The sequence below is a fragment of the Nicotiana tabacum genome, chromosome 8 (assembly GCF_000715075.1).
Source record: "Nicotiana tabacum cultivar K326 chromosome 8, ASM71507v2, whole genome shotgun sequence".
NCBI lineage: Eukaryota > Viridiplantae > Streptophyta > Magnoliopsida > Solanales > Solanaceae > Nicotiana > Nicotiana tabacum.
In genome coordinates, this window is record NC_134087.1 from 44911883 (window position 1) to 44923513 (window position 11631).

The window sequence follows — 11631 nt, forward strand, 5'->3', positions numbered from 1 at the left end:
AGTAAAATTTTGTCCAATGTATATTATACTGGAAGTCTGTCATGTGAATGTTTGTCTTCCAGTATGTTATACTGGATGAATATTATAATATAGTTTGAGTTTTATTTCATTCCAGTATATTTTACGGGACGTCTGCTGTGTGTAAGCTTATTCTCCAGTATATTATACTGGATGAGTTCTGTTTAGACTAAAATTATGTTTTATTTGTCATTACTTTTTGTAGACTTTGTTGTGATTGTGATTTATTTCTCATATATATACTGGATTCTGATTGTGTTTATTTATCTAATTTGTAATACGTTTTTTCATGATTTTATAGAAATGGAATCTTCAAGTAGGATATTGAAGGTACGTATTTCTAAAATGTTGAAGTTTTTATCTTAAAATTATATGAAATGTTGTTTATGTGTGTTGTATTTTGATTTTAGGAGGGAGATAGATTTTATGATTTGGATGAGTGGTTTCCTGCTGATTGTTATTGGAGAGGCGATCGAAAATTTAAGAAAACGATTTCCTCGTTTATGTGTGGAACTCAAATGAATCAATTAAAGAATGGTGTATTTGGAAAATTTTTAGAGTTGAATGACGTGGGTCACTCTGGGAAGTTGACTCATTGTATGTTGCTTTCTCAAGTTTTTTACAAGGATAAAACCAAAATGGTTTTTAGAGTTTTTGACAACGATGTAGCATTTACAGAAGATAGTTTCCATTCTATTACCATGTCACGACCCGAATTTCCCACCCTCGGGAGTCGTGATGGCGCCTACTAATGAGAGCTAGGCAAGTCAATCCTTAACTGCTTGCATCATTATCAAATTACTTCTTTTAACATTTAACAGTGATAGCATGAAAACAGCGGAATTAAATAAATAAGCGGAAGACTTAAATTAAAGAAACTGAACGTAAATGTGGAAATCAACATAAGCCTCTACCCAAGAACTGGTGTCACATTACTCACGAACTACTAAGAGTACTAAATACAACCGTTTGAAAGAAGATATAAACTGTTTGTCTCTAATACATGAGATAACAGACTGAAACAAAAGATAGAGAAGACGCCGGGCCTGCGGACACCTGCAATGCTACCTCGGTGTCTCACTGGACTGAAGGCTGGCTCCCAAGCTACTGTTGCGGTCCGATACCTGGATCTGTGCAAAAAAGCACACAGTGCAGTATCAGCATAACCGGCCCCATGTACTGAGTAAGTGCCGAGCCTAACCTAACCTCGACGAAGTAGTGACGAGGCTAAGGCGAGGCAGTGTAACTTAACCTGCAACATTATATATAATAAAGCAATAAGACAATTCTACACCAATAAGAAAGATAAACTGTAACATTAAATAAAATAGCCCAGTCGCTTATTCCAGGCCTCAGCTGTAACCAAGATCTCACACAAATCTCCAAATTTCCAATCTTCACATTAAAATAACCATATGTGTAGAGTATGAGAAATAGTAGAGTAAAACAATACTTTTTTTTTCCAAATCTTGTATTAGTAATCAGTAAAACATAAATGTCCTCCCTTATCACTGTCTTGTTGCGGCGTGCAACCCGATCCCACCTGTCCACCCTTATCTCTATCATTTATTTCACCTGTCCACCCTTATCGCTATCATTTATTTCACCTGTTCACCCTTGTCGCTATCATTTATTTCACCTGTCCACCCTTATCGCTACCATTTATTTCACCTGTCCACCCTTGTCGCTATCATTTATTTCACCTGTCCACCCTTGTCGCTATCATTTATTTAATTTATTAAAACTTTCACAATTCAGGCCAAGCCTTTCACAACACTTTTATCTCAACAAATGTAAACAGAAAACCGTACTTCTCATAAACTCATCAATATTATCTCAAAATGAAACCAGCAGGAATACATACATACATACCTTGCTACTGCGAAATCACTGTGCAACCCAAAAAATAAGAAGGTACTTGTAAGCACGTGATTTTTGCCATATATGAGAATTACTCCCAAAAAATTCAAAATAAAATGATTTTCCTTGGTGTGAAATTTTGTGAGATTTTGTGATATTTTGGATAATTATTTGTATTTGTCTGTGTTTGTTTATTTGTTAAATTAATAAAAAAATACAAAAATATGTCGCATTTGCATGTAGGATTTAATTCTATAATTGTTACTAATTAAATTTGTTTACAAAAAATTAAAAATTACAAAAATAGGCATCGTTTGCATTTTTAGCATTTAATGTCCAAATATACAATTTTATGCTTAATTATTATTTAATTATGCGTTAATTGATATTGGGAGTTAATTTGCGCTTTTATAACTTAATTTAGTTCTTAATAATAGTTTAAGTATTTTTATAATTTAGTTTTAGAAATAAAAGAAGAAAAGAGAGCGAAAATATAAAGAAAGTCGGAATTGGGCCTCTTCTTCGATTTCAAGCCTCAGGCCCATAAAATGGCCCAATCTTCCCAAACGACCCAGTCCATTTCGAACTGGGTCGACCCAGTCCATAACCCAACATCCTATTATCTTACATTTTACAAAACAAAACAAAAAAAAGAAAAGAAAAGAAGAAAAACCCTAAAAACTAAAAACCCATCCGCCCCCCCATTCCTTCTTTTTCTTCCTCAAGCTCCAAAACACCCCATCCATGGCTGCCTCCTCCTAGCGTCGTCCCCAGTTGCGACCATGCCGTCCCCAGCTCCACCATAACACCATCGTTGTTTTGGCTTCATCATCTTCGTCGAGCTCTAACCATCGTTGCCTTTGCTTCATCGTCTTCGTTATGGTGTAACCCACGTTGCTGCTTCTTCTTCCTCACTTCATGCTGCTGCTATATCTGCTTTCATCTTCCCCGTCGCCACTGCTTCGTCGTCGACCAATCAGACCATACTGCTGCTTCTCCGTCGTAGCTGATGCCCGCATCCGCCATTGACGCAGCCATTTTTGCTCCCCGCTGCTTCTGCTTCAGCCTTCTTCTACTGCTGCTCGTCGAAGCTCCAGCTGCTTTCCTATTCGCTGCATCCCAAACAAACCCCATCGATGCCTTTTGCTCCATTATCTCCATAGCAGCTGACGAGTCCGAAAACCATCTCGTTTGTTTTCGAGACTCAAATCATCTCGTTCAGTCCAGTCCGAAAACTTACTGCTTCATGTCCAGTCGAGTTCAAGCTTTTGTTCGAGCTTTGGTCGATGTTTGTCAAAACAGTCCATACATGGTTCGAGTTCGTCGTTGTTCATCTCCGGTTAGTTGTTCTAAGTTTTATTTTTGTCCATATTTTTGTGTGATGTTTTTCGGATCCAAAATTGGTAAATGATTCAATTCTTCTTTTTGTTTGTTCGTCCTTGAAATAATTTTCTAGTTTGTTCATATGTTTTGTTAATTTAATTTTCAGATTCAAATGGGAAATTAATTAGTTGTTTTTTCATGTTAATTTTATTCATTTTTTGTAAGAAAGGGATTGTTAGTTTAATGTTTGTTAGATTCAAATTGAAGTTTAAATTAATTATTTCTTCAATTTGTTTCATGTGTTTGATATTTTCAGAAATTGTTAACATTGTTTAAATCATGTGAATCCGTCATGTTTGTTGTTTTATTGAATAGATTTAATTCATGTTCATACTTTGTTTGGATGATCTTGAATCCGAAATTTGTATAGTTTGATTTCTTGTTTATCGTTTATGATTATTTCTTGAATTTATCTCATAATCTTGTTGTTTAAAGTTTAATATAGGAATTGTTGGTTGTAATGTTGTTATGGTTGATTTTAAGTTCAATATTATTGAATTTAATCTAAATGTACTTGTTTGATTGTTGTTGTTGTTTAAATCCGAAAATAGGTTTGTTGCTAAAATATTGTTAAATCAAATTTTAGTTGTTCTTTGTTGTTCAATTTGTGTTCATGTGATTTGTTGTTGAAATGTTGTTAAAATCGTGTTCATGTGACATTGTTGTTATGATGTTCATCCGTGTTCATATTGTTGTTTGAACATTGTTAGAAATTGATCATATTGTCTATATTTTGGTTAAGTTTGATTAATTGATGTGTTATAGCTGATGGGTAGTTTGGTAAATTTGTAGTACGTTCAGGGGTAGTTTGGTAATTTCAGTAAGGTCGGGAGGGGTAGTTTAGGAATTTTACATTTTGTAATTGTTTATTTGAAGCATGGGGGACAAAATGAAATGGGGTGGGTTGTGATATGGTTATTTAATATAAAGGGGGGACAAGATTTAATTTAAAGGGGAATCTTGCATTATTTTAAATGAAGCATGGGGGACAAAATATAATGGGGTGGTGTGATATGTTTATTTAATGTAATGGGGATGAGTGGAAAGATAATGGGTTGGGTAGAGTTTATTTAATGTAATGAGGATGAGTGGAAAGATAATGCGTTGGGTAGAGAAAAAGTATGGATTTTAATTAATTGAAAGGTTTTATGGGATGGGTTATATATGTGAAGTCTTGAACACAAGACAGAAGGAGACAATAGAAAGAGATAAGAGAAATACACACACAGATAGAGAGAAAAAAACGGACAGAGAATAGAAGAGAGAAAAATTCCGAAAAATATTTAAGCTTTCAAAATAAAAAAACCTAAGAAAAAACATTCTGCTTTCTTTTGTTGTTTGAAATTAGAATTAATTGTTGTTTCATCAAAGCTGGAAGCTTTTGTTTTTTTGGGATTACTACTCCACCGGTCTGTTACTGGGTTGTTACTGTTGCTGGGCTATTGTTGCTGTGTTGTATTGATTTTACTGCTGCTGCTGATTCTCATATTCATTTTCTTTTGCTTCCAATATCAGGTACACAACTGAAAAGCTGGTTATTGTAATCCGAAATATGAAGCGTGAATACATATGAAGAATGAAAATTTGAAGTTTTAATTTCGTTTTTTTCTCTCTCTTTGTTCCTTTTGTTGATTGTATTTAAGCTATTTCATGAATTACTAAATAATGACTGGAATAAGAAAATAATATCATAAGTTAGTCTGTAATAAATCGGTTCGGCAAAATAGGTTAATTCACTAGTTATGAAGGCTTCAAGATTATAGGTTGATCATGAACAAGTAACTAAATTTAGCTAAGACACGAATTTAAATTAAACATCGTAAATTAGGCATTAAGGCATGACTTGAGCTTAAGCAAGATTAGAAGAACGTTTAAGTCTAATAAACTTTCTAATAAGCTTTAGTAATTATGGTTAAATTTAGTTTCAAATGATTGTGAATAATTAATCTCAATAATATTTTTAAAAAAAAATAACAATGCTGAGTTTTAATCTAGCTATATTTGTTTATTTTGAATATTAGTTGTTGAATTTTTATTTAATTTACAATTTTCGAAATTAAGAATAAAATTCCTTTTTCATCAATATTTGTATGAATCAAGCAATTAGCGTGTCATGTTTTCTTAAATAATAATAATAAAAAAAAACGTAATTAATTAGGATTTTCTTTATTCATTTTAGAGACTAATTTTAAATAGCAAAAATGTAGTCGCTTTAAGATTTATCCATTTAGGAAAATAAATGAGATGAGCCTCGCTTAATAAAATGTATAGATTGCGGGGCCCTCAATAAATGTACATTTAATTGCTTAGAATTAAGGAGGAGTCGTTTAGCAAATTTCACGGCCCTACCCCAAAGTAATAAATCGCTAATTGCTTTAGGCGCGATATAATAATAATACATTCTTAAACACGGGTATGCATTTATGCGACCCAAATCCAAATCTCAAAACATTGAATAAAAATACGTTCCGGATCGTGGATGCATTTTATGTGACCCAATCCAAAGACATGTTTTTAAACGATGTTCACATTCTTTAAAAATATAATAATGAAAGCGGTAAAAAGATAAAACTTGCACATGAGTCCATATTTGTATAAAATCAGATAATCAAGCCAAATATAACAGTTGAGCGACCGTGCTAGAACCACGGAACTCGGGAATGCCTAACACCTTCTCCCGGGTTAACAGAATTCCTTATCCGGATTTCTGATGCGCAGACTATAATACAGAGTTATTCTTTTCCTCGATTCGGGATTAAAATATGTGACTTGGGACACCCTAAATCTTCCAAGTGGCGACTCTGAAATAAAGAAATAAATCCCGTTTCGACTGTCCTTTAATTGGAAAAAACTCCCTTGCACCCTCGCGGGGGCGGAAAAAGGAGGTGTGACAGCTCTGGCGACTCTGCTGGGGACAAAACCCAGAACCACTGGTTCAGGGTTCAAGAATTCGAGCTTAAAATAATTGTTATAGTTGGCTTTATTTATTATCTGTTTTTTTACATGATATATGCCCAATGTGCTAAATGACACTTTTACCGCTTTAATATTATTTGAATTATGAATATATACAACTGCTACGAAACCCCCTTCTTTCTGAGTCTTCTAAATTTATGGTGCACACGTGCGCGTGGCCCACCTTTCTGTTAAAGTCATACCAAATAAGACGAAGTTGGGACAAGTAACTAGGCCGGGTAGACTTTCGTGCTCCCTGTACGTTGCCCCCGCTTCGGCTCAAACTGTCCGTTTGGGTAAGCCAGGGCTAGATCAATATGCCTCAGGTTTTTTCACTTAGAATAACTCAGCTTCATGCCGGATCCCTAGTAGGAGCGATTGTTTGCATCACGTGCATTTGACTTTGGAGACTCAACACAGGGGTTGGGTCTGTCTAGGATAGGTGTACCAAAAAAAAATGACCATCCTGATGCATCTTACTTGCTGCTACTTGCGCATTTATTTGATCCGGATTTGTGTGTTGACTGACTTTTGAATATCATGAATAATATTTTAAAATTGAAAAAAATAGCGGTTAGGGAATTGACTGTTTATTTTTGAAAAAAAAAAACAATGCCCAAATAACTGTCAAAACTCTGCCAAAATTTTGAGAAAATGAAAAAAAAATGTTTTATTAGTTTGTTTTATTAAAATCAAAGGAAAAATAGAAAATGAAAATAAAAAAAGAGTCTTATTTTTAAAATGGTTTTTTTTATTTTATTTGCTTATGAAAATGCAAAAAATAAAAAAAAATAAAAAAAAAATAAAAAAAGGTCTTTCATTATTTGTCGCAAATATATATATATATATATATATATATAAATCCGAAAAGTTTTTTTTATTTCCAAAAGATATATATATCTTTATTTGTTGCAAAGAGTATTTGTCTTGCCAAGAAAATTCAAAATAAAATTCCAAAAAAATATGTCTTGCAAAAAATAATATAAATATCTTTATTTTCCATTGTTGATAAAACAAAAATAATAAAAATGTTTTCTTTTAAGAAAAAAAATCCGAAAATATTTTGATTCCTCTTTCAAAATTGAAAAGAAAATTCAAAATTCAAAAAATATTTTTTAGAAGCATTTCTTTTATCAAAAGTAAAATTCCAAAAATATTTTTTTTCTTTAGAATAAAAAAAAGACAAATGGAAATTCGAAAAAAAAACTTCCTTTTACTTTTGAAATTCTCAAAGTTCAAATCAAAAGAAAAGGAATTTTACGAGTTTTTCTTTCAAAAAGAAATCAATAAAAAAAAATATTTATACTTCCTTTGAGCAGTTCTTTCACAGTTCCAATAAAAAAAAATATTAGTTCATTTACTTATTCACGAGGCCCGAACTACGCGGGTTTGATTCTCACCGGATGTGAGATACGTAGGCAACCCTCATCGGGTCCAACCCCCCTTTATTGCTAAAATAGCCAAAAATCAATAAATAAATAAAAAACGTGTCAAAATTTTAATTTTTGTCATAAATAACTCAGGCGGTGTCCAACCTCCCCTTTTGCTAAAAAACAACAAAAAAAAATATGTCAAATTTTAAAGAGTCATAAATAAGTCAGGGTGGTGCTGTTTTTGTCAAAAATAGCCGAATGTTCTCGAAAGGGACGCCGGAAGGCTGACTTCGCATAAACAGCCATTTTTTGGGTCATGTGTAGGATTTTGGTCCAGTCGACCCACACAGTCTCAAAAATCTTCGTCCTCGAGGCGCTGAAGGGCCATGTTTGCAACACACGATTTTATTGTAATTTGAAAAAAAAAAGAGTCAGCGGTCAGGTGAATACCGTTTGGATTTTTGGTCAAAATAAGCCGAGCCAGCTTCGACCGCGTCTTAAACCGTTCTTGCCGAAATAGCCTTAGAGTATCTTTCAGTTATCGAAAGGCTATTTTCGTAAAAGAATGAGCAAGTTTGTAAAGTGTCATAAAATAATCCTCTCCGGCCTCAAAATTTGGAAGGGCCACATTTGCAAAAATAATCGTTCGGTTGCATTTGTCAAATGGAGAAAGGAAGCTTGCCGTTTGTTTTGGAGTTTGTAAAACTTTTGATTATAATATGTGGGTCGTTTGATTTTCAAGTTTGTAGGTCATTTTTTAAACCTTTGAAACCCAATATGAAAATTGAAAAAAAAATGATTAGTATTGCTTATCTTTTATTGGTCCGAACTACGCAAGGTCTGATTCATGCGGGGGCATGATACGTAGGCAATCTCTATAAGATTCGACCATAACAAAAAAGGAAAAAAAATGAAAAAAATGAAAAGAAAAGAAAAAAAATGAATGAAAAAAAAATCGAAAAAAAGAAGAAAAATGAAAAAAAAATGTTGTTAATAATGAGGACCGACTGAGTCCATTCTAACCTGTTTTGAACCGCAAAGAAAGAAGGTGGTTGGTTTGTGGTAAGCCGGAAATACAAGACCCAGAAGCACACTTTGTGGGGATCAGGCTTGATAACAGAAGTACTCGAATCCTATTGGGACTTGTTGACTAAGGTTGATGATATTGAAGTTGGCAATGGTCTCGACAATATTGATGCGAAGCTTAGTGGCTAAGATGCCAATTTTGATAAATTGGGAGGACGCTCCGTTCCTTGGTTAGCAAGAGAGAAGCTGTTGGTGGTTTATTTTGTTGTCATTTCTGTTGTCCGGATTATTCTTAGGGTTGTAATCCGAATATTGTCTTGTGTCAAACCTTCTTATCTTTCCAGTTTGTCATATCAATTTGTTTAAGTTTTGTCAAGGCTGTGTTAGGATTTTATTCTGGTTATTTTGTTTGTTTTATTATTCAAACCATTTCGCCAATAGTCTAATACAAAAGCCGGTCTTTTATTATTCCAGTCATCTTTTGTTTAGTCCTTTTATCATTTTTGATCAGCACCGATTCTAGTGACATGACATGCGCACATATTGGGCCTAATCTTAAAAGTTAATCATAAAACCCTCGGAAGGTGATTAAAGCATTTAAAGGAAATAAGAACGGTTTGAGATTATTTGAAGCTCGAGTCATGTGGAACTGGGGCAAGTTAAACATAAAGAAAACCGTTAAATGCAGGTTTCGCCAAATTGGCATGAGGGTCGTTCATGAGAATGAGAGTGAGAGTGTCGCCCAACAGTGCTTTAGAAATGACAAATGAAAAAGCAAGTGTTTAACATAATTGTCAAGTCCAGCACCATTGGAAGAGACTATAAATCTATGTTCAATAGTGTTGTTTGCACTTGGCATGTTTTGAAGACTGGAATGACGAAGGCATTTTGTTCTGCTACCTAAACACTTTATCCTTCGTTACCCCTTTTGAGCCTTATTTATTTTCTTTCATACCCCTCGTTCGGAATCAATAGCAATGACTAGGAAATACGAGCCTGGAAGGTAAAGAAAAAAATAAAAAAAAATGAAAAAAGGAAAAGAAAAGAAAAATGATAACAATAAAAAAACAAACAAAAGAAAGTCAAATGAAAACAGAGGAATTGGGAACTACGTTTGACCTGATTCCTCAAAGAGGATACGTAGGCGCTTCACGGCTCGGTCATAGGGTGCATAGTGTGCATAATGTGCATGGTATGCATGGTGTAATAAAAATATAAATAATTTAAATAAATAATCCCCAAGCAAGAAACTGGGGCAAGGGTTGCGCTCGTGGTAAGCAAAAATTGGTTCCGAATGAACCCTAAATTGATTTGTTGTTTGAGCCTTTAATACCCTTTCTTTCTAGCCTGTCCAAAAACCCACATTACGGTCCAAAGAAAGACCTTCTGACCAGTCTGCAAAAGATGCCAAGTCAGACAAATGAGAGTCTTACCGGTGAACATAACATTCTGTTCCACAGCAGAAAGAACTCTAATCTCCAGCAGAGAGAGTCATACCGGCAACACTCCAAATCCCCAGCTGGAAAGTGATATAAATGAGAGAGTCTTATCGGTGAAAATCTTCGCGGACACCATAAGGCGATAAAAGATGAGAGAAAAACCAAAATGAGAGAGACTTGATGGTGAAAACCTTTTGGGCACTACAAGTCGAATAAGATTGGGAATCAGATGGAGGATAGTCAAGGGAAGATCTTGAAAGACGATTGACGACGGAGGATAGGCCACATATGCATGTCATGACCATTAGAGTCGGTGTCTGCGTTTGGTAGGTTTTTATTTATAATTTCTTTTGTTAAAGAGTCATCTTTTTCCTTTGTCTTTTATTCTGTTCCTTTTTATCTTTCTCCTTTCATAGAAAATTCCCCAGTAGAGTCTGTTTGGTTAGAACCAGTGGGAAATGACTTCAAAATAGGCCATCAGCTTTCCAATTATGCAAGATGAGATATGGCTAGTACATCCAAGTGGTATAGTCAGCAAGGAACGAGCACAAGGCCAGTGTCAAGAAAGATATCCCCAGCAAAAGGGAATTGACAAAAGGATTGACGAGTGTCAAGAGGGATATCCTTGCCAAAATCAGAGGTTATTAAAACCTCAAGGCCAAGGCCCGTGGACAAACAAGGAGAGCAATAAGCATGACTTGGAAAATTCATGCGAGACTAAAAGGTCGGAAAAATACAAGTCTTCGAGCCATGTCACGAAAGAAGAGGGATATCCCTAGCAGAAAAGGATTATCCCCAGCAAATAATATCGTCCCTGGTGGAATGCAGAGCAAGGAAGGAGAAAGGGAAAAGTCATCCCAGTGGAGTATCACAACCAACTACTACGCTTTAAGCTAACAAATTTTGTTTGAGTTAAAACAGGTAAAGGAAATGGCATTGATGTCGGAAATGCATGCCGCAAGAAAGATTGTCAAACTGGGGCAGAAAATTTTCTTTTCAGTTAGAAAATTTTCTGGAAAATCAGGTACCCATTTGGGGAAGAATAAAGATAGCACCAAGGAAGTGGTCTTTGAACCAGGGTTTCCCCCAACATAATAAGTTTCCAATGGAGGAAATTGATCCCCAGCAGACAAAACCAAAGAGATGAAATTGGTGTATAGAAAAAGCAAAAGCCATTGTCATCCCCAACAGCTTCCAGAAGAATGAAGCATCGATTTGAAGGGATAAAATTCCCCAGCAGCGTTATCCTCAACAACGTTATCCCAAAAAGATAACACTTATATCCCCAACAGTGTTAAAAAAATTGAATTTGAAGGAGGGGAAGAAAGAAGACTCCCGCAGTGGTATTATCCCCAGCAAGCAAGAACAAAGCATCGCAAAGGAAAAAGAAAAGAAAAGAAGAGATTGCAAAGGTAAGTTTCTCAAATCATTGATCTTTACATTTTTCTCCTAGGATAAAAAGTCCTAGTATGATGAATTTCCCTCCCGAGTCAAAATCTTGGTCTGATGAAATTGTTCTCCCAAGATAAAATCTTAGTCGGATGAATCTTTCTCCTAAGATCACAACAAAATGGACC